A 6,307-nucleotide genomic window follows, 5' to 3' on the forward strand; every position below is an offset into this window, starting at 1 on the left:
CTTCAGCCAACGTTTAGCCCAACGTTTGAGGCAAACGTTGGCGCAAACGTGGCTCATTGAATCATCAAACAGGGGTGTTCATTCATTCTCTTATGGCGCCAACGTTTGACCTCAAGTTTGAGGCAAACGTTGGCGCAAACGTTGCCAAGCACCAGGGGTGATTTCCCTTGCTGAGATGTGGCCAACGTTTGACCTCAAGTTGGAGGCAAACGTTGGCGCAAACATTGCATAGCTCCAGGGTGTGGTTGCACTCTTCCTCACGTTTGAGTCCAAGTTTGAGGCAAACTTGAGCTCAAACGTGAGTGCTTCTTCTTGCCCCTTGCTATCCCCTTTTCTTCAACCTTCTTCCAAACCTCTTTCCACCTATCATCAATCAACAATTGCATTAAAGCTGTGCTATAATCATGAGAGTTCTTCTTCTTCTTGAAATTCAAGTGATTATGGTACAAAAACTCATGAAAATGCATCAATTTATCCATGGTTGATTGAATCTAAGGAAAACATGAAATTCTACCCAAATGGCTTACTTATGGCTCAAGAAAGTGCATAAAACCTATTGAATTTGTTAATCATAGAGCCACGTCTAAATTCATTTGGACTAAGGCTCCCAAGTCATCATTACAAGAGCAAGCTAGTTGTTGCTAATCAAATTTGTTATTGTATGACTGATTTGTATCTTCTAAAGCTTGGCTGGCTATTAAGCCATGTCTAACCCTCAGATTGGAGCTTTAGACTAAGAGTGCAAGATTCCTGGAATTCATATTAAAAATTTTGGAATCTTTATTTTTCTTTTTCACATTAATTTTCGAAAAATAAAAAAAATTTATAAAATCATAAAAATAAAAAAAAATTTGTGTTTCTTGTTTGAGTCTTGAGTCAATTTTTAAGTTTGGTGTCAATTGCATTTTTTCTAAAAAAATTTTATGCATTTTTCGAAAAATTCATGCATTCATAGTGTTCTTCATGATCTTCAAGTTGTTCTTGGACAGTCTTCTTGTTTGATCTTCATATTTTCTTGTTTTGTGTCTTTTCTTGTTTTTCATATGTATTCTTGCATTCATAGTGTCTATACATGAAAAATCTTTAAGTTTGGTGTCTTGCATGTTTTCTTTTCTTGAAAATTTTTCAAAAATATGTTCTTGATGTTCATCATAATCTTCAAAGTGTTCTTGGTGTTCATCTTGATATTCATAGCATTCTTGCATGCATTCATTGTTTAGATCCAAAATTTTCATGCATTGCATCATTTTTCATGTTTTTCTCTCTCATCTTTAAAAATTCAAAAATTAAAAAATATCTTTCCTTTTTTTCTTTCATAAATTTCGAAAATTTGGATTGACTTTTTCAAAAATTTTTAAAATTCAATTGTTTCTTATGAGTCAAATCAAATTTTCAATTTAAAAATCTTATCTTTTTCAAAATCTTTTTCAAAAATCATATCTCTTTCATTTTTCTTATTTATTTTCGAAAATTTTAAAAATATCTTTTAAAAATCTTTTTCTTAATTTTACATCATATTTTCGAAAATATCATCAACAATTAATGTTTTGATTCAAAAATTTCAAGTTTGTTACTTACTTGTTAAGAAAGATTCAAACTTTAAGTTCTAGAATCATATCTTGTGATTTCTTGTGAATCAAGTCATTAATTGTGATTTTAAAAATCAAATCTTTTTCAAAACTAATTTCAATCATATCTTTTCAAAAATATCTTTTTATCTTATCTTTCTCAAAATCATATCTTTTTCAAAAATTTGATTTTAAAATATCTTTTCTAACTTCTTATCTTCTTATCTTTTCAAAATTGATTTTCAAATCTTTTTCAACTAACTAATTGACTTTTTGTTTGTTTCTTATCTTTTTCAAAACTACTTAACTAACTCTCTCTCTCTCTCTCTCTCTAATTTTCGAAAATCTCTTCCCTCTTTTTCAAAAATTCTTTTCAATTAACTAATTGTTTCAATTTTTAATTTTAATTTGATTTCATTCCTAATTTTCGAAAATCACTAACCCCTTTTCAAAATTTTATTTTCGAAAATCCTCCTTCTCTCTCATCTCCTTCTATTTATTTATTCATCTATTAACACTTCATCTCACCCAAATTCGAACCCCCTCTGCCATCTGTGTTCGAATTTTCTCTTCTCCCTTCTTTACATTACATTCATTTCTTCTTCTACTCACACAGGGGAACCTGTATACCTGGGTAAAAAGGATCCCTATTATTATTATTTTTTTGTTCCCTCTTTTTCATATGAGCAGGAGCAAGGACAAGAACATTCTTGTTGAAGCAGACCCTGAACCTGAAAGGACTCTGAAGAGGAAACTAAGAGAAGCTAAAATACAACAATCCAGAGATAACCTTACAGAAATTTTTGAACAGGAAGAGGAGATGGCAGCCGAAAATAATAATAATGAAAGGAGGATGCTTGGTGATCTTACTGCACCTAATTCCAATTTACATGGAAGAAGCATCTCCATCCCTACCATTGGAGCAAACAATTTTGAGCTGAAACCTCAATTAGTTTCTCTAATGCAACAAAACTGCAAGTTTCATGGACTTCCATCTGAAGATCCTTTTCAGTTCTTAACTGAATACTTTCAGATCTGTGATACTGTTAAGACTAATGGAGTAGATCCTGAAGTCTACAGGCTCATGCTTTTCCCGTTTGCTGTAAGAGACAGAGCTAGAGTGTGGTTGGACTCTCAACCCAAAGATAGCCTGAACTCTTGGGATAAGCTGGTCACGGCTTTCTTAGCCAAGTTCTTTTCTCCTCAAAAGCTGAGTAAGCTTAGAGTGGATGTTCAAACCTTCAGACAGAAGGAAGGTGAATCCCTCTATGAAGCTTGGGAGAGATACAAGCAACTGACCAAAAAGTGTCCTTCTGACATGCTTTCAGAATGGACCATCCTGGATATATTCTATGATGGTCTTTCTGAATTAGCTAAGATGTCATTGGATACTTCTGCAGGTGGATCAATTCACCTAAAGAAAACGCCTGCAGAAGCTCAAGAACTCATTGACATGGTTGCTAATAACCAGTTCATGTACACTTCTGAGAGGAATCCTGTAAGTAATGGGACGCTTCAGAAGAAGGGAGTTCTTGAAATTGATACTCTGAATGCCATATTGGCTCAGAATAAAATATTGACTCAGCAAGTCAATATGATTTCTCAAAGTCTGAATGGAATGCAAGTTGCATCCAACAGTACTCAAGAGTCATCTTCTGAAGAAGAAGCTTATGATCCTGAGGACCCTGCAATAGCAGAGGTGAATTACATGGGTGAACCATATGGAAACACCTATAACTCCTCATGGAGAAATCACCCAAATCTCTCATGGAAGGATCAACAAAAGCCTCAATAAGGCTTTAATAATGGTGGAAGAAACAGGCTTAGCAATAGCAAGCCTTTTCCATCATCCACTCAGCAACAGACAGAGAATTCTGAACAAAATACCTCTAATTTAGCAAACTTAGTCTCTGATCTATCTAAGGCCACTCTGAGTTTCATGAATGAAACAAGGTCCTCCATTAGAAATTTGGACGCACAAGTGGGCCAGCTGAGTAAGAAGATCACTGAAACCCCTCCTAGTGCTCTCCCAAGCAATACAGAAGAAAATCCAAAAGGAGAGTGCAAGGCCATTGAATTGACTATCATGGCTGAACCCAAAAGAGAGGAGGAGGACGTGAATCCCAGTGAGGAAGACCTCCTGGGACGTCCAGTGATCAATAAGGAGTTTCCCTCTGAGGAACCAAAGGACTCTGAGACTCATCCAAAGACCATAGAGATTCCATTGAACCTCCTTATGCCATTCATGAGCTCTGAAGAGTATTCTTCTTCTGAAGAGAATGAGGATGTTACTGAAGATCAAGTTGCCAAGTTCCTTGGTGCAATCATGAAGCTGAATGCCAATTTATTTGGTAAAGAGACTTGGGGAGATGAACCTCCCCTGTTCACCAATGAACTGAATGCATTAGATCAACTGAGATTGCCTCAGAAGAAACAGGATCCTGGAAAGTTCCTAATACCTTGTACCATAGGCACCATAACCTTTGAGAAGGCTCTATGTGACCTTGGGTCAGGGATAAATCTCATGCCACTCTCTGTAATGGAGAAACTTGGAATCTTTGAGGTGCAAGCTGCTAAAATCTCATTAGAGATGGCAGACAACTCCAGAAAATAGGCTTATGGACAAGTAGAGGACATGTTAGTAAAGGTTGCAGGCCTTTACATCCCTGCTGATTTTATAATCCTAGATACTGGGAAGGATGAGGATGAATCCATCATCCTTGGAAGACCCTTCCTAGCCACAACAAGAGCTGTGATTGATGTTAACAGAGGTGAACTAGTCCTTCAATTGAATGAGGACTCCCTTGATTTTAAAACTCAATGACATCTTTCTGTAAACATGGAAAAGAGGCACAGTAAGCTTCTCTCAAAACAAAGTCAACCAGAGCCCCCACAGTCAAACTCTAAGTTTGGTGTTGGGAGGCCACAACCAAACTCTAAGTTTGGTGTTGAACTCCCATATCCAAACTCTAAGTTTGGTGTTGGGAAGTTTCAACAATGCTCTGAACATCTGTGAGGCTCCATGAGAGCCCACTGTCAAGCTATTGACACTAAAGAAGCGCTTGTTGGGAGGCAACCCAATTTTTATTTATCTAATTTTATTTTTATTTTTATTGTTCTTTCATGTTTTATTTGGTTCATGATCATGTGAAGTCACAAAATAAATAGAAAAATTAAAAACAAAATCAAAAACAGCAGAAAAAAAAATCACACCCTGGAGGAAGGACTTACTGGCGTTTAAACGCCAGTAAGGAGCATCTGGCTGGTGTTCAACGCCAGAACAGAGCATGGACCTGGCGTTGAACGCCCAAAATAAGTAGCATCCTGGCGTTCAGACGCCAGGAATGCACACTGAGGAAAGCTGGCGCTGAACGCCAGAAACAAGCATAGAACTAGCGTTCAACGCCAGAAACATGCTGCATCTGGGCGCTGAACGCCCAGAACAAGCACCAATTCGGCGTTTAAACGCCAGAATTGCATGTAAATGCATTTTACATGCCTAATTGGTGCAGGGATGCAATTCCTTGACACCTCAGGATCTGTGGACCCCACAGGATCATCTCAGCATCTGTGGACCCCACAGGATCCCCACCTACCTCCACTCATACTCTTCCCTCTTCTCAATGTTCATCCTCTCTTCCCAATAAACACCTTTCCCCAAAACCCTTCACCAATCACATCAAGCTCTCTTCCCTACTACCCCTTTACCACTCACATCCATCCACCCTTCCACATAAACCTACCTCATAAACCCCACCTACCTTCAAAATTCAAAATCACTTTCCCACCCAAACCCTCCCCATATGGCCGAACCTTAACCCCCCCTCCCTTCCCTATATAAAACCCTCCATTCTTCTTCAATTTCACACAACACAACCCTCTCCTCCCCTTCTTGGCCAAAACACATCTCTCTCTCCCTCTCCTCCATTTCTTCTTCTTCTTCATCTATTCTTTCTTTTCTTGCTTGAGGGCGAGCAATATTCTAAGTTTGGTGTGGTAAAAGCATAAAGCTTTTTGTTTTTCCATTACCATGGCACCTAAGACCGGAGAATCCTCTAGAAAAGGGAAAGGGAAGACAAAAGCTTCCACCTCCAAGTCATGGGAGATGGAAAGATTCATCTCCAAAAAGCCCATCAAGACCACTTCTATGATGTTGTGGCCAAGAAGAAGGTGATCCCCGAGGTCCCTTTCAAACTCAAGAGAAATGAGTATCCGGAAATCCGACATGAAATCCAAAGAAGAGGTTGGGAAGTTCTAACAAAACCCATCCAACAAGTCGGAATTCTAATGGTTCAAGAGTTCTATGCTAATGCATGGATCACTAGGAACCATGATCAAAGTAAGAACCCGAACCCAAAGAATTATCTCACCATGGTTCGGGGGAAATACTTAGCTTTTAGTCCGAAAAATGTGAGGTTGGCGTTTAACTTGCCTATGATGCAAGGAGATGCACGCCCCTACACTAGAAGGGTCAACTTTGATCAAAGGTTGGACCAAGTCCTCATGGACATATGTGTGGAAGGAGCTCAATGGAAGATTGACTCAAAAGGCAAATCGGTTCAACTTAGAAGACTGGACCTGAAGCCTGTGGCTAGAGGATGGTTGGAGTTCATCCAACGCTCCATCACTCCCACTAGCAACCGATCTGAAGTTACTGTGGATCGAGCCATCATGATTCATAGCATCATGATTGGAGAGGAAGTAGAAGTTCATGAAGTCATCTCCCTTGAACTCTACAA

The 6,307-nt window shown here is 38.4% G+C and overlaps 1 non-coding gene across 1 annotated transcript; it reads right to left on the reverse strand.

Annotated features, from left to right (window-relative positions):
* Window positions 1–2,784: 2,784 nt before the first annotated feature.
* Window positions 2,785–2,892, reverse strand: LOC148581247 (small nucleolar RNA R71). Its single transcript, XR_015895713.1, has one exon. It is a non-coding gene; the product is annotated as a small nucleolar RNA R71 (small nucleolar RNA).
* Window positions 2,893–6,307: the final 3,415 nt, after the last annotated feature.

The sequence above is a fragment of the Arachis ipaensis genome, chromosome B10 (genome assembly GCF_059453495.1).
Source record: "Arachis ipaensis isolate K30076 ecotype BB chromosome B10, ASM5945349v1, whole genome shotgun sequence".
In the NCBI taxonomy this organism is placed as follows: domain Eukaryota; kingdom Viridiplantae; phylum Streptophyta; class Magnoliopsida; order Fabales; family Fabaceae; genus Arachis; species Arachis ipaensis.